Raw genomic sequence first — 24,601 nt, 5'->3', positions numbered from 1 at the left:
AGGGGTAACCTAAATCATATAGAATATATAAGTCAGGACTGAAGATTACATACAATCACAATCTTATCTTAAAACTTCAGGATGATTTTTCCAATTTAGATGCTTATAATCACAACATTGTATGAAAAATGGAAACACCAATTTTTTAATCAAATTAAATCATCAAAAGGGGAAGAATAAAAGAAACTTACCATATAATTCCACTTTACAAGTATAAGTAAAAAAGCTTAAGAGAAAAACATATTCTACCATTCATGCTTGTAAACACAAACACACACACACATAGGGAGTTAAATATACCCAAATAGAGTAAGAGAGATCAAATAGAAAAATAGATGAAAAAATGTGGTGTTCTCCCCCCAAAAAAACATTCAGAGTTGCATGATCGAATTTCTTGATTCAAGGTATCTTTCAAATATTCAAGTAAATATATACATAATTATTGATGTGAATTAAGTGACTGTTCTTGAGAGAGTTAGGTCTCAATCTAGTCATTGACGGTAATCAAGCTAACATATAAGTTTAACAGTAAACTTCAACATCCAAAGAGAAACTCCTTGGTACAAAAGAGATAATGTTAAATCAATGGTCCATATTACCAACAGAGGAAAAAAGTCACCGGAATAGTGGAATCGTGTCGAGAATTGTTACAAATTCCAAAAACAGACAATATGAGAATGATCTACGAAAAGAAAAAAACTAAGGATCTTTGGTATAGATTTCACAAATAAAGTGATAAAATAAATCATTCTATTCTGTCAAACTTAATTAACAGTTTCCAAAAAAATGTGACCATGTATAGTGGACTGTGTGTAGACTTTAAAATTAGGGTTTAGAAGAGATATTTCGAGTGGAGAGGCTTGATGAGGTTAAAGTTTAACCAACAGAGAGGCTGAGGAATGTGAGTTGAAAATTGGAATCATACATGATGTCGTGATGCAAAGTGATGGTATGCGACTTCTGTTTTGATGGTCCGTCTCTAATGGTGGTATGATTAAGCTATGAAGTGTGATCGATTAGGATAGAATAAATGATAAAACATTAAAGGGCGAACGTCAAATTTCATATATTTTTAGCAATAAGCTCGCATTCATTTTGGAGATAGGGAAATAAGTTACGAGAATTCATCTTTTTTTAGTGGCATAAAAAGAATTGGTAAAACATATGATTAAACTTTAGTGACATAAAAAAGTATATGGCACGAAATAAAGAGTTATTAGTTGCATTTTAATTTTATATTCCAATATTAATATTAACATTAGTGATATAATTTATTAAGTGCCATTAAATGTATTAATTTTATAGTGGCATATAAAATATATCATTAAAAACATAATATAGTAAACATAAAAAAATGTTATTAAAAATATGTGTCACTCGTTTTGCTTGGAGTGGGATCTATCAAATTCGCTTTGAAGATTTTTGATACGGTCGTTAGCGTTCATGTGGGCGCTACTGATGTCAAAATTCAAAATATTCTTTATCTTCCATAATGATAAGATTGAAAAACTTTGTTTACATGCGAGTAACTTAGTCTTTAATTAGATTAGGAATCGTTCTAAAGTCCCTAGGAACTTGAATTGGAATATGTGATGTTGTAACTATCTTACGGTTTGTTTTTGGCTTTGTTTCAGTAGCAAGTGTATTAATATTTTTTCTTTTTCTTTATACAATTGCTTTTTTGTTGATAAAAAGTACAACTGTTTTCTAAAAATTATCTTTACAATTAGATTATTAGTAATAATTATGATGCCAGTGAGTCACTGATGGAGAAAGATGTCGTCCAAGTAGAGTCTATGGCTGACCGACTTTCTACACAACCCGTGTAGGATAAGAATCTCTACATACCAAACCAAATTCTCTCTCTCTCTCTCTCTCTCTCTCTCTCTCTCTCTCTCTCTCTCTCTCTCTCTCTCTCTCTCTCTCTCTCTCTCTCTCTCTCTCTCTCTCTCTCTCTCTCTCTCTCTCTCTCTCTCTCTCTCTCTCTCTCTCTCTCTCTCATACAAACAACTTCTCTATGTGTTTCTCTCTCTAATGTATTCTCTTGCTACCTATCATGTGTGGTTTTTCATCCATCAAGATTCAAACGTTACCCAAACCTGACGAAGATCTATATGAGAATTCTATGAAAAGGTCGTAAACTTGAAACAAATCTATCCACTTTGGTCATACTTTCACTTGGATCATCTTCATAACTGAAATGAAGAATTAAGCTACCATCATCTCCATCTGTTCATCCATATTTAGCTACTGTTTTACACTTTCTGTTCTTTGTTTCACCATATTAGATCGGAAACCAGCTTTCAGAGGAATCAAAGATGATGTCTAGTGATGGGTTTTCATCATCTCCTTCTTCTCTTTCTGCTTTCATCCAAGACCCCATCACAAACCCTAACCCTAATTCTACAACTTCAGCTAAACGAAAACGTAATCTCCCTGGTACACCAGGTAAGCCATAGTTCACTCGATGTTACTTCAACTTGCTAATGGACTAGTGTTTCACAATCGTTTTTTATGTCTAGATCCAGATGCAGAAGTAGTAGCCTTATCTCCGACATCTCTGATGGCCACAAATCGGTTTCTATGTGAGATATGTAACAAAGGTTTTCAAAGAGACCAGAATTTGCAGCTTCATCGAAGAGGACACAATCTGCCATGGAAGCTTAAGCAAAGAAACAAGCTGGAAGTGGTGAAAAAGAAGGTTTATATCTGCCCGGAGAAAACCTGTGTTCATCACGACCCAGCTCGGGCTCTCGGAGATCTTACCGGAGTTAAGAAGCATTTCAGCCGGAAACATGGTGAGAAGAAATGGAAGTGCGAGAAGTGTTCGAAGAAGTACGCATTCAGTCGGATTGGAAGGCCCATAGCAAAATCTGTGGTACCAGAGAGTACAAGTGTGATTGTGGAACACTCTTTTCAAGGTAAATCATATGTTTCTGTTTATTTAAATTTTCCGATTATCAAAGCTTGTTCAATTAGATCCTCAAATATAAAATCCATGAATTTACATGTGCGTATTAATTCATATACATGTGGAACAACAGGAAAGATAGTTTCATAACGCATAGAGCATTTTGTGATGCTTTAACTGAAGAAAATTCAAGAATGGCTTCGTTTCCTATGATGTCAAGTACTGCAAATCTCAACTTTCGAAACGAGTTGATGATGTTGAACGGTGGTGGGTGGTGGTGGCGGCGTGGGTATGAGATTTCCTGGGATGTATGGTGGTGGGATGTTAGAAAGTAATCTTGATGCTAATGGAGCAAAACCCAGATTACCAATATGGTTAGACCAACATGGCAACGAACCCCATCTTGAAAACCCAGCACTTCGTCATTTTTGGGGTCATCAAGCTCGAACAACCAACAATGGTGGAATGCTACCATCGGAAATGGTGCAGTGGTTGAATGGAAGCCAAGAAGCTGTGGTGGCAGCGTATTCTGGATTGCAATTGAAAGAGGAAGGAGAGAATAAAGGAGAAAATTGCAGCTCAATGCTTTGTATAACTACGATACTTCCTCCACTCCACCACCACCTACTACCGCTCATATGTCCGCCACTGCACTATTACAGAAGGCAGCTCAAATGGGTTCGACAAGAAGTAGCAATCCAGGGGATAGTAACGGGTTCGGGCTTATGAGCACAAGTCTCTCAAACTTCAATTCTATGAAAAACGACAACAATGACGAATTTGATGATGATGATGACAACGACTGGGACAAAACAAAGCAAAGGAAACGTTACAAATGAGTCTCATGATGGGGATCTGACTAGAGATTTCTTGGGGTAGGAAGGAACGAAAGAAGATCGTTTAATTTGCATCAAGAACTATTCAAGTTCACTTCTTCAATAGATGATTCAAGTATATGAAAAAGGTTAATCAGAATTATCAATTATGCATGAAATACACATGATAATGTCAGGAAGAGAACGAGAAAGGGACAAAAGGAGTCACAAGAGGGGAATAATATTGATATACAATGAGGTGGAATATGTTTGCATATGCATGTGTTATTGCAGCAGAAACAAAATTTTCTTAATTTTGTTTTAGGGAAAACCTATCTCGGTCTTGCCTGTCTATCCTCCTCGTGTACAACTTTTGATGCAAAATTTACTGTTCAGTGTGTGACTCTCTCTCTCTCTCTCTCTCTCTCTCTCTCTCTCTCTCTCTCTCTCTCTCTCTCTCTCTCTCTCTCTCTCTCTCTCTCTCTCTCTCTCTCTCTCTCTCTCTCTCTCTCTCTCTCTCTCTCTCTCTCTCTCTCTCTCTCTCTCTCTCTCTCTCTCTCTCTCTCTCGTATTAATAGTTTATGAATTACGATTTACGACTTCAATAATTAATTTTATAATCTTTGACAACATATACTTACAAATATCTTGTCATTACTTTGGTTGAATTAACATTTTTAATGAATAACTTATTGGATGATCATGAAATACATGATCCGAATAACAAACGAATGTTACCTCTTACCAAGCAACGTCCACAAAAACTTATCGAACTATTTTGTCAAGCAAAAATACCCAAACAATTTTAAACAAATAATATACCCACCACATAGAAGTCCGGTCATTATCGTTTATGACCGTGTTCTTCTTGAAAATTCATTTGCATCCATTATGTTTGCTAGAGATGAATGATCAATCAGTTTTACACTTGTTTATCCATCATTTAGTGCATATTAGCATTAATGACTTCTAACAATTTATCAATATTTTGGATCTTACATGTAGTAGTTATTGGTCTCAAAATGATTCCCCTAATTAACCTTTTGAGATGTTCTACCATATTTGTAAACGATTTTGTGTTTGGTGTGGTGTCTATGCAATTGTTTGTGGGGGCTCATCTTGTATTCATTAAGGCTTTCAAAAGATGTTGCATTTCATAGTTCTTCAACTTATTTGAGATCTACGTTGCCCCACTAGCTTTTTGTAACAAGAGATTTTCTCTAAAACTTAGCGTTCCATGCAACAAACACTTTGATATCGGAAGGGCTGTAGAACTAGTATCTCATTGTTTCTTTTAGGTACCCCACAATAATACATTTGTTGGTCCCAGACACTAGTTTGTTATAAGTCTCATGCTTAAGATTAGCTTGACAACCCTAGAACTTCAAGAAAGAAAATCGATCTACTCACATGCGATAATTGGCATGGCGTCTTACTCATCTTCTTGGTTGAAACAATGTCGTGAATGCATATAGCAGACTTTAATTACAACATGCATAACCCTAAAAGGATAACGGATGAGAAGTCAGAGTTATTATAGATCAAACGTAATGCCTATTTCCTCAACTTAGATACTTCATTATGTGGTGTTGTACAATGTGGAGTGCATAGAAAGACAATTACACAATTCGTAAAATGACCTAAGGAGCTCTTAACTCATGCATATTAAGGGCTTCTAACAATTTATCATATTTTGGATCTCACGTGTAGTAGGTATTGGTCTCAAAATGATCCCCTAATTAACCTTTTGAGATGTTCTACCATATTTCTAAATGATTTGTGTTTGGTGTGGTGCCTATGCAACTGTTTGTGGGGGCTCAAATTGTTATTTGTTAAGGGTTTCAAAAGGTGTTGCATTTCATAGTTCTTCATTTTATTCAAGATATATGTTTCCCCACTAGCTTTTTGTAACAAAAGACTTTTCTCTAAAACTTAGAGTTACAAGAAACAAACACTTTGATCTCGGAAGTGCTGTAGAACTAGTATCTCATTGTTTCTTTTAGGTACCACAATAATACAATTTTTGGTCCTGGACACTAGTTTTTTAGAGGTCTCACGCTTCACGTTAGCTTGAAAACATAATAACTTTAAGAGAGACAATTGATCTACTCACATGCCATAATTGGCATGGTATGTTACTCATCTTCTTGGTTGGAACAATGTTGTGAATGCATGTAGTAGACTTTAGTTACAACATGCATAACCCAAAAAAGGATAACGGATAAGAAGTCAGAGTTATTATAGATTAATGTGGTCTATTTCCTCAACGTAGATACTTCATTATGTGGTGTTGTGCCATGAGAAGTGAATAGAAAGACAATGACACAATTCGTAAAATGACCTAATGAGCTCTTAACTCATGCATATTAATGGCTTTTAACAATTTATCATGTTTTGGATCTCACATATAGTAGTTATTGGTCTCAAAATGATCCCCTAATTAAACTTTTGAGATGTTCTACCAAATTTGTAAAAGATTTGTGTTTAGTATGGTGTGTATGCAACTGTTTGTGGGGGCTCATCTTGTTGTTCGTTAAGGCTTTCAAAAGGTTTTGTATTTCATAGTTCTTCAATTCATTCAAGATCTATGTTGCCCCATTAGCTTTTTGTAACAAAATACTTTTCTCTAAAACTTAGCATTCCAAGCAAAAAACGCATTGATCATGGAAGGGCTATAGAACTAGTATCTCATTGTTTCTTTTGGTGCCCCATAATAATACATTTATTGATCCTTGACACTAGTTTGTTAAAAGTCTCACGCTTCACATTAGCTTGAAAACCTTATAACTTCAAGAAAGACAATCGATTTACTCAAATGCCATAATTGGCATGGTGTCTTACTTATCTTCTTGGTTGGAACAATGTGGTAAATGCATGTAACACATCTTAATTACCACATGCATAACCCCAAAAGGATAATGGATAAGAAGTCAGAGTTATTATAGACCAAATGTAAGGTCTATTTCATCAACTTAGATACTTCATTATGTGGTGTTGTACCATATGGAGTGAATAGAAAGACAATGACACAATTTTTGAAATGACATAAGGAGCTATTAACTCATGCATATTAATGGCTTTTAACAATTTATCATATTTTGGATCTTACATGCAATACTTATTGGTCTCAAAATGATCCCCTAGTTAACCTTTTGAGATGTTCTACTGTATTTATAGATGATTTGTGTTTGGTGTGGTGCCTATGCAACTGTTTGTGGGGGCTCGTCTTGTTATTCGTCAAGGCTTTCAAAAGGTGTTGCATTTCATAATTCTTTAATTTATTCAAGATCTACGTTGCTCCATTAGCTTTTTATAACAGAAGACTTTTCTGTAAAACTTAGCATTCCAAGTAACAAACTTTTTAATATCGGAAGGGCTATAGAACTAGTATGTCATTGTTTTTTTCCGATACTCCACAATAATACATTTATTGGTCCTGGAAGCTAGTTTGTTAAAAGTCTCACGCTTCATGTTATCTTTACAAGCCTATAACTTCAAGACAATCGATCTACTCACATGCCATAATTTGCATGATGTCTTACTCATCTTCTTGGTTGGAGCAATGTTGTGAATGCATGTAACAGACTTCAATTACAACATGCATAACCCTAAGAGGATAACGGACAAGAAGTTAGATTTATTATAGATCAAATGTATGGTCTATTTTCTCAACTTAGATACTTCATTATGTGTTTTTGTACCATGTTGAGTGAATAGAAAGATAATGACACAATTCGTAAAATGACCTAAGGAGCTCTTAACTCATGTATTCACTAATGCAATCACAACGAATGGTATTTTTGCTATTACTGAGTTGATTCTCTACTTCATTTGAAAAAATTTAAATATTTCAAAGGATTCATGTTTATGCCAAAAATGTACACATAACCATATCAACTAAAATCATCGATAAATATAATGAACTAATTGTATCTATCTCTAATGATAATTCTAAAAGTCCTACAAGCATTTATCTGTATGCGTCCTAATGACTCTCTTACCGCTGCTAAGAATGGGACATTTGTTATGTTTCCTTATAAACAAGGTTTGAAAGAACCAAGTGAGTCATGTCCACTTTATTCCAAAATTCCTTAGGACTATATATGTGTAATGTACTTCTTGTTTATAGGTTAAAGACTACTATGCCATAGATAGATTTGATTCAAGTTGTACTTGGATCGTTTAGCATTTAAATTTATATTGATTTATTTTCCAAAGAAGTAATTATATATCTAGTTCATAAATGCCATTACCAGTTATAACATTAAGATAAAAACAAGTTATCTTTATAAATATAGATACCACAATCAGTAAATACATGTTAACATACTTAAAGGAAAACCAACATTATATACTAATGCTTAGAGCATAATGTAGTCGATTCAAGTAAGCATGAGACCACTTGGTAACTTCATCTTATATCTTATATTTACTTCAATAGGTGCTCATGTGTTGTTCAACAGCTTTCATGAGGTACAACTTTGAGTCATAATTCTCTCACATACTACAAATCTCCTTTTTAACCTATTGGTGGAACCTTTTTCTTTAGTTGTTTGATAAATCAAAATTTTCATCCAGTTTTAGTTCTATTTTTTGGTCATTAATCATTATAGACTATAAAAGATGTAATTTCATATTGTTTATTAAACATATTAAGCTAATCTTTATGTAAATAGTTAGGGGCTCTATTAGATGTTGGGGTGGAAGGAGGTGGTTTCTCAATAAAATGTAACATGTTATCTTACCTAAAAACAATCCATAGGAATGATACAAGTCAAAAACGTTATCACGGCTAACTTTCTTGTTCTCCAACAAAAAACATAGTGAAATTTACAATAAGGAAATACAAATATCATTCTAATATTTTTATAATTAATCCTTTATAAATTAATCATCCATATGTTTTATGAAAAGACTTAATTTTATAAAGGATAAGATATGTACTAAAGTTTATTATTATATCATGTTGATCATATGTATAATAATAAGTTTAATAGGTACGTAATTGGTACCAATTGCATTCCTAAGCGAACCTAGATCTTCATGAGACTTTACAAAAAAGTGTGGTGGCTTAATGAAATCAATAAAAAATTTAAAAATAGTTTACCAACTTAATCAACGATAGATTGTTCAAAGTACATACCTATTTTCGTATCCCCCTAAGAATACGTCAAAGATAACGAGACCATTACCTAAGGACGACCTAGTCAATAGTCGTTGCCCGACGAGTGTTAGGCCTAGGCCCTCACTTCTGCGACCTCGCACTTATGTCTCAACGCTCTAGTGCTAAAACCATGCCAAGAACGAGAAGCTCCAGTCTACAGCAAGGCAAAACAGTACTAGACGCCTCCCAGAGCAATAGATGTAGCTCTCAGCATATTTTCCTCTAGTAGCTTTGCACCAATAGCGAGCAACCACTAGTGGAGCACGACCTGCCAACCTGTAAAATGACACCAGACTTTGGAAATGTTGGATGAAGGACTCGGCCTTCAGACGGTGATGAACTTGTCCCAATCAGACCCATGTTGCTGCCTGACGGCACTAGTTCATATGCACCAAAGAGGCAAACATCTGATCAAGCACCAACAACGTCAGCACCTGGTTTCACGATGAAACCCATACCCAATCCATGGCAACCGTCACCGTCACCACAACCGACCGTACCGCCAAGTCCGACACCGGTACAAAGAATGTCCAGTCTCAACAGAGTCTTGGCGTACACCAAGACCAAAACGAGATTTTCACCGTCAAAAAGCTATGTAAGAGACACAAACGCCACCGAGAAGACAACGAATTAGCACTATTATATTGGAGTATACTCAGCATCAATTTCTCGCCAGAAGACCTGAGACCCCAAAGTTGGAATCCCGGAGATCCACTCCTAATTACCTCCTACATATGCCAAAAGCATATCCATCACATCTACATAGACAATAGCAGCAGTACCGACATCTTGTATGTGCACTACTTCCAGCAGATGCCGACCTCCTAAAAAGATGAATTGAAACCACCAATAGGCAGACCACTAGTCGACTTCACAAGACACAGCTTGTGGCCATTAGGTACTATAAACCTCCCCCTGACACTAGTTAGCCATGATGGGAGAAAGAGGATCACACGAGCGATCAAGTTCTCTGTAATACGCTACCCATCAAAACAAAACATACTACTAGGGCTCCCGACACTTTTCAAATTGCAAGCCATACCATCAACCATCCATGGTACCGTCAAGTTCAGCATACACACTGGCTCAGCCACAATTATCGCAAACACTCCATGTCAACAGGTTTGCCACCAATTCATTGCAACTCCAAAATTAGTTCGGGTTCCAAAGAAGTCCAAGGAGGATCAACCAACAGAAAAACACACAATACACTCAGGCCACCCCGAGCAAGAAATACGGATTGGGAGGATCTTTCGGAGGAAATTAAAGTCATGTTAGTCGCGCTTCTAAAGCAATTTTCCAGCGTATTTTCCTAGCAGCATGCAGACTTGAGCGGAGTAGACCGTGGAGTAATTGAGCACAGCCTAAAGATTGTGTCGGGAAGCATCCCGATAAAGCAGAAAAAGAGGGGACATGCATGTGATAGGAACAAAGCTATCAACGAGGAAGTTGCAAAGCTATTATAAGCAGGGATCCTCCGGGAAGAAATTTTCCGACATGGATAGCAAACCCGATAATGGTAAAAAAACATGACTGGTCATGGCGAATGTGCATTGACTACTCTAATCTAAACAATGCATGCCCGAAAGACCATTACCCCTCTCCTGGAGAGAGACCAAAAGGTCGAGTCCCTGGAAGGCTCCCAGCTCAATGTTTCCTTGACGCCTATGAAGGCTACCACAAAGTCCAAATGCATAGGGAAGATGAAGATAAGACAATGTTCCATACCGATCGTGGCACGTTCAGCTACCAGAAAATTCCATTTAGCCTTAAGAACACTGGAGCAACGTACTAGCGCCTGATGGATAAGGTCTTCGCAGACTAGGTCGGAAGGAACGTCGAAGTCTACATTGATGATATGGTCATCAAGAGCCATGATGAAGCAGCGCTGCTTCGTGACGTCGAAGAAACCTTCTGCACCCTAGTATGAGCGCAGACGAAACTCAACCCAGGAAAATGCACTTTCAGAGTGGAAGAGGGTCAATTTTTGGGCTATCAGATAACCAGAGAAGGGATTGTGTCGAACCAAGCCAAGATCCAGGAATTCCTCGATTCCAAAACTCCCCACGGTATAAAGGGGTTCCAAGAGATCAATGGAAGGTTGACGACACACGGTAGATTCATCGCCGGATCAACTGAAAAGGCTCTCCCACTCTTCCACACCCTAAAGGGATGTGTCAACAAAAACCAGTTTAAATAGACAGTGGAGGCTGATAAAACCCTACAACACCTAAAGAAAGCCCTTCATCAACTACCACTCACTACGAGCACCCTACCAGGAGAGACTCATCAAGTATACCTCGCTGCCTCTGATGAAGCCATATCATCAGTACTAACAGTCGAGAGAAACAAGAAACAAAAACCAATACATTTCGTAAGCAAGGCACTGTAGGGCCCCGAGATCAACTACCTAATCTTAGAGAAATTGGTATTTGCATTGATCTATATAGCCAGGCGTCTCCGACGCTACTTCCAAGCGCACAAAACTAAGGTCTTAACCAGTTTCCCGGTGAAGCAGGTCCTGCTTAGGCCATAGAAGTCAGGACGACTAGCGAAATGGGATATCGAGCTAGGGAGCATGACATAGACTACCGACCACGTGCAAACATTAACGCCCAGGCCTTGGCAGAACTTTTAGTAGAAATCCCCAATATGCTTAGAGGCATACCGAAAGTTAAACCGATAGACCCATCGGAACCGGAAGCAAGCAAGGAAGTTTGGGAACTACATACCAATAGTGCTACGAGTAAAGAAGGATGTAGGGCGGGATTGATTCTTACGAACCCCAGTGGAGACGAAATCACATATGCCCTGAGATTCGACTTTCATGTTTCAAACAATGAAGTCGAATATTGTTGGCCTTCGCATGACACATGAGGTTGGAGCAAAACACCTTTTAGCCTTTAGCGACTCGCTGCTTGTAAACAATAAAATCAATGGCACCTACGAAGCCAAAGACCAGAGGATTCAAAGATACCTAGATGCAACGCGGTAGTTAGTGCACTCGTTCAAAAGCTTCAACATCAAGAAAATTCCCCAGGGGGAGAACGCAAGAGCCAACGATCTCAGCAAATTAGCCTCGACATCCTTCGACCACCTGACCAAGAAAGTGTTGGTAGAAGTACTAGGAGAGAGGAGTATCAACAACTAGCATGTCGATACTATTGAAGAAACCTCAGATTGGACCAAATCATACTTAGAATACCTCCAGCATGGGGTTCTCACAGACGAACCCAAAGAAGCAAGGAAAGTCAAAACTAATGCCCCACAGTTCGCAGTGAAGGGGACACAACTGTACAAAATAGGATACATAGCACCATGGCTGAGATGTATCGCTCATACAGAATGACAAACACTCTTGGAAGAAAGTCATGCAGGCGAAGACAGGACGCACGAAGGCGCACGAGCGCTCACTTGGAAAATACTCCACCTAGGAGTATATTGTCCCAATGTATACAAATACACAACCAGACTCACGAAGAAGTGTCCAGAGTGCCAGACCTTCGCCTCCTTCCAAAATGAACCCACACGACCTTGACCAGCATCATCAGTCCTTGCCCTTTTCATTACAGGGGTATAGGAATCGTGGGACCATTCCCAGTTGCCCTAGGAGAGCTCATATTCTTACTATTCTTCGTCGACTACTTCACCAAATGGATCGAAGTCGAGCCATTGGACATAGCTACGGGCATCCTAACATGATTTGGCACCCCCAAAGTCCTAATAAGCGACAACAACACTCAATTCAAAGGCAGCCCCTTTAAAGAATGGTACGAGGAAAAACGAATCCACTAATGTTTCATATCAGTCATACACCCCAAGCCAACAACCAAATTGAGATATCAAACAAGACCACTGCTAATGGGCTCAAGAAATGCCTCATGAAATAAAAGGGAGTCCGAGTTGAGGAACTACCGATGGTGCTCTGGTCATACCATACCACCTAGAGGTCTAGTACGGGGGAAACACCTTTCAGTCTGACGTATGGCACGGAAGCAGTTCTCCCACTTGAAATCTTGAGCAAATCATTGCAAGTGATGGATTTCGATGCAAACACCAAAGAGGTGGATTAACATCAGGAACTAGACATAGTGGATAAAAATGAGAAGCCACCCAACTCCGCTAAGCGGCCTACAAAGCTCGCACCAAAAGTTTTTACAATCGGCTAGTCCGAGTTAAAATTTTCAAAGTCGGAGAATGGGTACTAAGAAAGAACGAGTCCAGTCATTTGGAGCCTCAAAGAAAGTTGAGTGTTTTCTAGGAAGGATCGTACAAGGTTCTAGGAGTACACCGAAAATGGAGCCTATGCTCTGGAAGCACAAGATGGGAGGTCGATCCCCCGGAAGTGGAACGTGCAAAACCTGTGCCACTTCTACTCATATACCGAGGACCCAGTGCAATGTCGCAAGGTTCCGAATAGATAGTCATATCCTAACGGTGGGACTAAGGTCTAGCCTTTAGCATACGCCATAGCATAGTCCTCTTTTAGCTCTAACTAAACGATGTTGATATAATTTAGAATATTATCAATAGAGTGATAGTAGATGACCACTTTCCCTAAAACAAAAAAACTATTAAAATGTTTTTTATTTGAGCTTGATATCATTCACAAAAATGAGGTTATACACGTTTACCAAATGATGATAAGGACTGATCATCCACTTCATTTGAGCGAAACCATTGCCAAAATGCAATCGCAGGCTTCAAAGGCTCATAACCTTTCCCTAAAAATGTCAACTCAACACAAAGGGCCACAAATTTTAACCATGACATGAATAAAAGCTTCAAAGGATCATAACCTTTCCCTTGATAAACAAAATATGATACCTAAGTCCAGTGGCCTTGAGGTGACAACCTCGGCTCGACTTAGACAACTAAGGTTGGAGTACAAAACTACCTAGCCCAAAACATAGAACAAGGTACCAGAAGGGTAACTAAAAAATCTTAGCTAAAAAGGACACCCTAATAGAATGAATCAGCCAGAGTTCATAACCGAAGGTTAGCCAAAAGACCTTGCATGGGGAAACGCATGATCCACTAACAAACACAAACTATTGGAGACTAAGGCAAGCAAGCTTTAACTAACATCAAATGCCATGATAACCAAAGTAAACAATAATACATAGTATTTACCGAACACCCCCCAGACTTAAAGGGCACACAGGGCCATGAGCAAACTTGCAAAAAAAACACAAAAACAAAGGAACAACATTGTTCGGAGGCAATGAAGATTCAATTACAATAAGAGGGAGAAGACGGACCAAAACCCTCTGATCTGCTATCCAAGTCAGGTCCTTCGTAGTCGGAATCACAACACAACTGGAAAAGGCCGGTAAGGTCCAACTCGCCCAAGCAAAGGTACGACGCGAAATCCGTTTCAGCAAAGGCATTTATAGAAGCATGCATCGTGTGGGCAGATTGAGTCACAACATTCAGCTCCGACAGATTAAAATGGCCAGCAACCAACTGCTTCCGTACCACCCCCTTACAGCTCTCTATATCAGCGGCCACACATGTTGCCTTCACGCGCCGAATCCCAAGGGGAAACTCATCGTTTTCAATGACACAATCCACCACACGAACCATCCCCTCCTGGAGGACCCATGTCAAATATTCCTCTAAACTTTTCCTCTTCAATGCCTGAATTGCCAGATGTTCGCTTTGCTATCTCAAGTACCTTTCCAACATTTCCTGCTCTGTCTCTAAACATTACACCTGTTGAGATAGGCAATCCACTTCCGTGTCCAGGGTCACCGCTTGATGCTTGGCGGTGGACTTCTCCCCAGCTAACGTAGTAGCTTCAAGAGAATTATTCGGAGTTCTTGCAGAGTGGAACCATGCAGTACCAAACACGAGATATAACTTCCAAAGAACAATGCCATTTTTGAATAAGCGAATTCATTTGGGACCCTTCAAATCCACTCTTTTTCCTATTCAAAGCTCAACCCTTTGTCTCTATGTTTTCACATCGAGAATTATTTGCAGATGAAGAGATGTCAAAGGGGCTTCTTACTCCCCAAAAAACTCATCCTACATCTCCATATAAATGCTGGTTTATTAAGAAGACGCAAGAAAAGCACTTCGAATTTTTGATTAATCTCTAGAGATGGCTTAGAACCAATCGTTCATTATCTAATGGATCTTTCCGTTCTAATACTCTATCTGAGAGTTATCAGTATTTATCAAATCTATTCCTATCTAACGGAGCACTATTGGATCAAATGACAAAGGCATTGTTGAGAAAAAATGGCTTTTCCCGGATGAAATGCAAATTGGATTCATGGAATAGGATAAGGATTTCCCATTCCTTAGCCAGAAAGATATGTAACCATGAAAGGCGAAGGAAGGTTGGAATGACAACAGGCATCTATTGTCACACCCCAAAACCTGAACGGCAAAAACGTTCAGCGGAGGAGGACGTCATGTACAGTATCACAACAAATCATAGTAGTAAACAAGCAAAAACATCATCCATTGCATTAATAATATAATTTTATACAAGTGTGTTCTGTGAAGTTTATAAGACATCAAAAATGTAAATCAAAATTAGAGATGAGTCTTGAACGAGCTCCATCTTCTCAAAACCTGGCATTGGTACCTGTCTACTGATGTCCTAAGAATACAAGTTATTTTGAAAGAGTTTATCAGCTTTAAAGCTAGTGAGTTCATAAGCATTTTAGTGACATTGTTTGTATGAAAAATGTTGGTTGAGAATATTCACAGTATAAGTTTGTGGTAAAAGTTTGTAAGTGTGTACTTGTAGTAAAATGTTCGTTGTAAGTGTTCGCAAACTGTTTGTACAATGTTCGTATCTTCCTAGAAAGTCTCATATTTTCTACTAAACTGTAGTCTTCTACCAAGACCCAGTGTTCGGTTTGTTAGTTTGTAATAGTATGTATTTTTCCCAAGTCTGACTATCGTTATCAAAATATAGTTTGTACATTATCGTTTAATGAGAAAACGTTTCAAGGTAAATATATTAGGGAAAATATTATAGAACAGTAGTTTTGTATGTGGAAACTACCGTAGTACCACTTACCTTAAAGCCAATGAATTATAAGGTAAGATGAGATTTGTAACCATACTGATTGACGACTGTAGGACATGATGATGAAAGACGTCGAAACAAATGTGACATTTGTCACCCCTTGGCTTCATCGGCCGGGGACTGTAGCTAACAGTCGGGGTGCGGAATAGTCTGTCCTGTATAGATCTATACACACAATGCCCGCTATCCCTCCAGGAGACTCTGGTTACCAACGTGACAACGGTGGAATCCGCGTCATGTAGAACTAAATCTCATATTCGAATTGTTATGTTGGTGTGTGTTCCTTCTGTTTACTTGTAAATGTATATGTATATGTTCTTGTTTGTTCCTCATAATAGTAAGATATGTAACCATGAAAGGCGAAGGAAGGTTGGAATGACAACAGGCATCTATTGTCACACCCCAAAACCTGAATGGCGGAAACGTTCAGCGGAGGAGGACGTCATGTACAGTATCACAACAAATCATAGTAGTAAACAAGCAACAACATCATCCATTGCATTAATAATATAATTTTATACAAGTGTGTTCTGTGAAGTTTATAAGACATCAAAAATGTAAATCAAAATAAGAGATGAGTCTTGAACGAGCTCCATCTTCTCAAAACCTGGCATTGGTACCTGTCTACTGATGTCCTAAGAATACAAGTTATTTTGAAAGAGTTTATCAGCTTTAAAGCTAGTGAGTTCATAAGCATTTTAGTGACATTGTTTGTATGAAAAATGTTGGTTGAGAATATTCACAGTATAAGTTTGTGGTAAAAGTTTTTAAGTGTGTACTTGTAGTAAAATGTTCGTTGTAAGTGTTCGCAAACTGTTTGTACAATGTTCGTATCTTCCTAGAAAATCTCATATTTTCTACTAAACTGTAGTCTTCTACCAAGACCTAGTGTTCGGTTTGTTAGTTTGTAATAGTATGTATTTTTCCCAAGTCTGACTATCGTTATCAAAATATAGTTTGTACATTATCGTTTAATGAGAAAACGTTTCAAGGTAAATGTATTAGGGAAAATATTATAGAACTGTAGTTTTGTATGTGGAAACTACCGTAGTACCACTTACCTTAAAGCCAATGAATTATAAGGTAAGATGAGATTTGTAACCATACTGATTGACGACTGTAGGACATGACGATGAAAGACGTCGAAACAAATGTGACATTTGTCACCCCTTGGCTTCATCGGTCGGGGACTGTAGCTAACAGTCGGGGTGCGGAATAGTCTGTCCCGTATAGATCTATACACACAATGCCCGCTCTCCCTCCAGGAGACTCTGGTTACCAACGTCACAACGGTGGAATCCGCGTCATGTAGAACTAAATCTCATATTCTAATTGTTATGTTGGTGTGTGTTCCTTCTGTTTACTTGTAAATGTATATGTATATGTTCTTGTTTGTTCCTCATAATAGTAAGTTATGTTTGTTTCTTATTATAGTAAGTATTGACTCATGTATGAACTGACTCTTTGTATGTTTCCTTGTACTATAAGTAATGAGTAGTATCTTTCTAAACTAAACCTGTTATAGTTTACTAGTAGAATTGTTGTATGACAGAATGTATTGAACTGACATAAAAACTATTATGTCTTATACATATATACATAATATATAACTAAGGATCAAACGACACTCAGACAAACAACCGGGTACTCTAAGTCCACAACCAAACAAGGAACAGGAAAAATAAAGTGAGTTATCAATATTAAGTCCTTCAAACCTTACTTATATAACTATATATGCATTAGACATGGTTTTGAGAATATATATAAGTTTAAAAAGAACTTTTGTAAAACCTTTTGAAGAGTTTAATAACAAATATTGATGACTTGATGTCACTTTATAAAACGATTTAAAAGCAGTTTGGCATATAAGAGCAAGACTAATAAAGAGTTTAACATGTAAAAGAGTTTGATAATCATTTTGAGGTAGTTTGGTTGACAAAACAGTTAAAAGTATAGTAAATCCATTTGTTTGATAGTTATAAATCACATGTGATTGATATTATAACTATAATGATTCAACTTGTATTCCCCCCCCCCCCCCATAAAAGATTTAAAAACATTTAAAAGGTTGATTAAGGGGTATGAAATCACATGTAGTGAGTAACTCGAATGAAAAATCGATATAAGATTGTTGGGTGTCAATTGGAGTCTTGAGCACAAACGAATCCTATTTAACATATAATTACGCATATATGAATACAATTAGTTCTTAAAACAACTAATTATTGAATTGGGACCACCTTAGGGACTAGCAAACACTTATATTGAAGTGTTACAACCATATATGATTGTATATAAGGGGTATATGGCTATACAAGGGAGTGTATGGTCAATATGCGCCATATTTGTGTGTGTGCGGCTAGGGTGTGTGTGTGGCCGCACACTCCCCATGAAGTGTGTAAAAACTTTTTTTAAGGCCTTAGGACTCATCTAGGAAGGTTTCTTACTTCATGCTCTAGCCTTATATGGAGTTCATTGTCATTTTTGGACCTAAAAAGGGTGTGTGCGGCCACCGTGATGTGTGAGGCCACACACCCTTCATGAAGGTGTCAAAATCGTGTTTTTCCAGCATATCATCGAGTGTTCTTGGCATATAATAAGTTATGATAAGTGTATACAGGTTATAGGGGCTTGAAAGGGTGATTAGGGTCCCAAAACTAGTGTGTGTTCTTGGTGTTCTTGGTATTCTTGACTAAAAATGGATGTTTTCATGGATCAAAGCAGAGGGGAAGGCTAGTCAAGGCCATGTATTAGCTAATCAAAGGATGAATCACTTACTTGACCGAAGATTGGAGAGAAAAGTTGGAAGATACTTGAGAGGATTTCGAGTTCTAGCCTAGAGGAAGTGAAAAAGTGTTCAAAAATGACTAAGGGCTATATATATATATATATATATATATATATATATATATAGGTGGGAGTGTGTGACTGGAAGGGGTGTGTGGCCGCAAACACTTGTGTGTGGCCGTACAGTCAAGTGTGCGGCCGCACACTCCATATGTTGGAGTGTTTGGCCCGAGTTTGCTTGATATGCATCGTATTATCGCGTTTCTAGGCTCCTACCTTGATTGTACTAGCTCTAGAACACTCAAATAGACCCTAAAGAGTGCTAAAAGATAACAAAAACGAGGCTATCTTTGATAGATTTGAACAAGTGTACAAGATAGAAATTTCGGGTTGTCACATCATCCCCCCGTTAGAAAGAATTTCGTCCTGAAATTAGAGTTTAAGCAATTAAGTAGTTACATATAACTAAGCGAAAAGATGAGGATATTTAAGTTTCATTTGATCCTCGTGCTCCCAAGTGAATTCAGGTCCTCATTGGGGTTCCAGCGAACCTTCACTATTGGGATGAGGCTTTGCTTCGTTTGCTTGACCTCTCGGTCCATGATCTCCGCAGGTTCTTCCACGAAGTTAAGACTCTCGTTGATCTCGATCTCATCGAGTGGGATTACAAGAGTCTCGTCGGACAGACACTTTTTCAAGTTCGAGACGTGGAAAGTAGAATGTACGTTACTGAGTTCATGGGATAGGTTGAGTTTGTAAGCTACAGGGCCAATTCTAGCGAGAACCTCAAAAGGCCCTATGTATCTTGGATTTAGCTATCCACGCTTTCCAAAGCATACCAAGCCCTTCCAGGGTGATACTTTTAAAAGAACATGGTCTCCCACCTGGAATTCCAAATGTTTCCTTCTCTTGTCTGTGTAGCTTTTCTATCGGTCTCTAGTGGCTTTCAATCGTTCACGAATCTGAACGATCTTCTCTTGTCGTTTCCCGAATGATCTCCGGACCTTCGGAGCAATTACTACTGCCCCTAACTCCAGATCGTGTGTTGTATAGTTGGCTTCGAGTGTCTTAAGCTTACGGGAGGTATAAGCACTGACCTTACCTCGTTGCATCAGAACTTGACCCAGGAATTCGAGTGTCTTAAGCTTCGGTGCTGACCAGTTCTCAATGGCTTTGATTTTGGAAAGGTCCACATGAATTCCCTCTTCACTAACAACGTGACCCAGGAATTCGACTCTTCAAATCCAAAACTCGCATTTAGAGAACTTCGCGTAGAGCTTCTATGATCGTAAAGTTTCCAAGATCTGACGTAGATGCTTACTATGCACTTCCTTTCTACGAGAGTAGATAAGTATGTCATCTATGAAGACAATGACGAACTGATCCAAGTAAGGATGGTATACCCTATCCATTAGGTCCATGAATATTGTGGGCGCATTGGTCAATCCGAACGGCATCACTACTAACTCGTAGTGTCCATAACAAGTTCGGAAGGCTATCTTCGAAACATCCTCCTTTAGCACTCGTAACTGGTGATACCCAGATCTCAGATCTATCTTTGAAAAGTAATTCGCCCCTTGAAGTTGGTCGAACAAATCATCTATGCGAGGTAGAGGGTAACGACTCCTAACGGTAAGCTTGCTGAGCTCTCTTTAGTCGATGCACATACTAAACGATCCATCTTTCTTCTTGGTGAACAAGACCAGAGCTCCCCAAGGTGAGAATTGGTCTAATAAAGCCCTTGCTGAGCAGTTCATTAAGTTGGTCGGACAGTTCTTGCATCTCAGCAGGTGCTAGACGATAGGGCGATTTGGCTACTGGGGTAGCCCCTGCAACTAAGTCGATTCTGAACTCGACTTTGACGTTGTGAAGGAAATCCTGGGAGTTCTTCTGGAAAGATGTCGGGAAGATCCAAAAGAAAGTACGATTACTCATGAAGTAAGGAAAAAGGATAGGTATTTCTATTCTATCTGTATCTCTTGTCCTGATCGGCGGGAAGGCATTTGATTGGATGCTAAGTTTATTCGCATGGCAGCACGATTACTTGTAGTCTTGAGCAGTCTCCGTCCTGAAGTTCATATATTAGAAGTCATATTGGGTTCATCAATCACAGCTTCGTGTATACGAGCCGTATATAATTAAGATTGAAAAGGCAGCCGAATAAATGATTCTTCTCTAAGCTCACATCCAAACTAGGAAAAGAAGTTAAAGCAGAATCATCAATTCTAAGCTTGTAGAACCTTGATTATACACCACCCTTGCATATACATCCCTCAGTGATAAATTAACTGTATGGGTCTTGGGATTGAACCTGACATACTGTACGAGTGGTATTCTAGGGAGGTTTGCTGAGGTTTCTTTAGGAAGGATACGAAACATAAGATACCCAATGCATGAGTACCTCAGAGTTCTGGAATGACGACTTTGCTAAAAGGCGATAATGGGGAAAAGATATTTTCGCACGAAACTAGCATTGTGAGGATTGAATTGACTCAAGTTACATGATAATGTCGGACTACTCAGAATAAAAGGCGTTAGACTAGTTCATAAAGGTGTTACAAAAAAAACACAACGATGCAACTTATAACAGAGTTTCAGTACTTTAGTTTATCTACAAGACTACTGTTGCGAACAAGGTATACTACAAAAAGCAAGTACACGCAGCACGAGGGTCCCTTGACTGATGGGATCTTATAGAAAGATATGACTCGAGTTGCACTAGTTTTTAACAGTTTATAAGTCTACTATAACAAAACGCACTAGTATTTCAACGTGGGTCCGGAGTAGTCTCTCTTGCGGCAGTGATCCTTAGTATCTTCTCGTCTGTGCCAGAGTTCTTTGTTATCGGACAATCCTTCTTGAGATGTCGTATCTCACCTCATAGGTGACATATCTGGCTTGCACCAGCATCGGTGGTGAAAGTGATGTGTCGGTTTGGAGTTATGTGGACACGAGTGCTTTCGTTGTTCCCCACCTTTTGGAAAATTCCTTTTATAGTGTCCGGTTTCACCACAACCATAGCAAGCCGGGTTGACCCTGATGTTAGTGGCTTGGGATATGGTTCGTGTCGGCGCTCTACAGACACGAGTAGTGTGTCCCATTCGGTTGCAATTGTTGCACTGCAAATCACGGCAAACTCCGTGATGATGAAAATTACACTCGTCACACTTCGGGAGTGTTCCCTCATATGGTTTGATCAGTGCTGAAGTGGCAGGGGTCACCACTTGTTTTTGTTGCATGGCAAGTCTTTGAGATCGCTTGCGCTCCTTTTGGGCTCGACGCTTTCGTTTCTTATACTCAGATTTGTGACGCTAGGTGTCTATGACTATTATCATTTGTTGGTTTCCTGGGTCGATATAACAATTTGAACTGTCAACACCTTTGCCAGCCTTGTTTGTGTTATCAGTGCTACAGTGTGCAAGGACAGCTGCCACGACAGCCGTTACCGCGGCTTGGAAGGTAGCGGCGTCTATATGAAGGATTGGGGTTTTGTCGTTCGGCTGACTATTTCTGGATGACGACATGATTCTGTTATACGAAAGAAAAGGAGTTCGTGAGTGATTATGGTCGGCACTAGATGTATTCTACTCTTTCACGTAAACGTAAATTTTTCGTTTTGTTAAACTTTTCTCGATGGTTTGACCTACATCCCTATGATACAGTACTGGAAAAGAGTTGAAGTAAGTTCATAGAATGGTCACTAGACAATTGATATTTCAAACTAGACTATCATTGGTTGGTGGATAACATGATCCAACCTTCGACAAGAATTCGAAGTGATCCTTGAGCTAAATTACTACAGCTCAATAATTTGAAGAAAATAAGCATAGATAGAATTCTATTGATAGTAGAATGAAAGTATTTGAACAAGGATTGTCACCGGAATTAGCCGACTATTAATATCATTGATATTTAGGATGTAATAAGCTTAGGAAAATTGACCTTGGAGTAGGTCTTACATCATATCCGAAGTAGAAATTTTTTGATAGAATAAAGGCCTAACTAAAAAGTGTTGGATTAATGTCTAAGTCCATAACTATAATTGGTAAGACTTGACCCGACCCGGCATGGTCCATTTGGGTTGCATACCATCATGCACTTGGATAGACTATAATGAGAGAAATAAGACACTTATGGTTATTAATATATTATAAGTTCTAGTATATTAATAATAAGAATAATAAGATTATTTAATTAGTATTGATCAAGAATTAATCTAGGATTAATTAAGTGATCAAAAGAAGACTAATTAAATATTTGGGTTGATTGTGTAAATCATCTATACTTGTATAGTGGGCTAATGCTCCATGGATAATCAAGTTGGGCTAAAACCCATAGGATGGTCCATGGATGCTCCATGGTGTATTTGTACCCATGGATCATGGAAATGAAAGGCCATGTCAATTAGGGTTTACATGGTGTAACCCTAACTATATAAGCATCTTATTCTTGACCAAATCGGCCACTAGTGTGTGAAAATAAAGGGCTAGCCGATTTCATGAGTTATAGAATTCTCTCAAGCTATTCTAAGTGTTTTGGTGATTGTGATTCCACTTGAGGCTTCCACACTATTGGGGCTAAGCTCTTAAAGCTTGAAGACATCAAGCTACAACAAAAGGTATGTATTCTATCTTGATACACTCATTGATTTGTATGCTAGATTAGGATTAATACCTTGGATGTTCTTATTTGCATGAATAATAGAGAAAACATAGATCCAAGGTATTTAGGGTTGCATGTACACTTAGGAGTGTTAGAATGCTCAAAACCCAACAGTGGTATCAGAGCCATGGGTTGTTTTCTATTATATTTGATGCAAATGAATTTTTTTTTCCAAGTTGAAGGAAAAAAAAACATGAAGTTTGTCAAATTTTAAGATAATTTCTTGTTTTTGTGAAAAACTAATTATTTGTAAAATTTGAATCATTTGCTATATGAGCTGAATTTGGTCAAATTTAGTAAAAGTTAAAACGATATGATTATTTTATTAGTTTTAAAAGGTTGATCTAAAGAGTTTTTTAAAACCTCCATAAGTTATGGATATGAAAAGGTTTTAAAAAAAAATTGATTCAAAGTTTTTTATGGAGTTACAAAACTTGGTCTTAATGTTTTAAAGAATTCCATAACTTGTTCTTAAGATATGGAACATGAAAAGTTTTTTTTTTTTTGAATTATCTTGTTCTTATGAGTTGCTTAGATTAATAGAAAAGTTAGTTGAAATAGTTGTTTTCAATCCATTTTAATCTAAGAGTTGAGTATAAAATGTGTTTGTGTAACTTGTCCTCAAGTTACATGAAGAGTCACATTAAAGACTCATAAAATTCATAAAAGTTGGCAATGGTTATAAAATGAAGAGTCTTGTGTCATTGAATAATTTTTTATGACTCCATAACTTGTCCTCAAGTTATGGAAGTTCAAGAGTCACTTCATTAAAGAATAAATATGTAACCATAATTAAATCCATAAGTTATAAAATAAAGAAAAGTTAGTTCTTTTATTAGTTTAAAGTCTTCCATAACTTGTCCTCAAGTTATGGAACTTGAAGAGTTTTTGGATTAAAACTACTTTAAACACATAAGTTATGGAATTAATTAGTTTTGAATAGTTTCAAAACTTGCCCTCAAGTTTTGGAATTTGAAAAGTTTTCCTTATGAATACTTTAATTCCAAGTTAGCCCTTAGAATTTTAAAAGTTAAAATTCAACCCTTATACTTTATAATATTATAAGTTAATAATATATATATGTATAAGAGTAAAGTCAGTCTTACCTCTAGTACGCCTCATTCACGAAGCCGGTCTATAAGGTGGGTATAAGGTTGTTGCCTATAAAATGGCAACTTAATGGGTGTCCACTCTCACCCACCGCTTGCTTGACT

The 24,601-nt window shown here is 37.9% G+C and overlaps 1 pseudogene across 1 annotated transcript; it reads left to right on the top strand.

The window, feature by feature from the left end:
• Positions 1–1,814: 1,814 nt before the first annotated feature.
• LOC145058838 (zinc finger protein JACKDAW-like) lies at positions 1,815–4,129 on the top strand (annotated as a pseudogene). Its single transcript, XR_013686535.1, has 3 exons — positions 1,815–2,448; positions 2,523–2,921; positions 3,045–4,129. The product of XR_013686535.1 is annotated as a zinc finger protein JACKDAW-like (transcript).
• The last annotated feature ends 20,472 nt before the right edge of the window (positions 4,130–24,601 follow it).

The sequence above is a fragment of the Lactuca serriola genome, chromosome 6 (genome assembly GCF_051521515.1).
Source record: "Lactuca serriola cultivar US96UC23 chromosome 6, Lser_US96UC23_V15, whole genome shotgun sequence".
NCBI lineage: Eukaryota > Viridiplantae > Streptophyta > Magnoliopsida > Asterales > Asteraceae > Lactuca > Lactuca serriola.
This window is presented reverse-complemented; position numbering and strand designations above follow the sequence as displayed.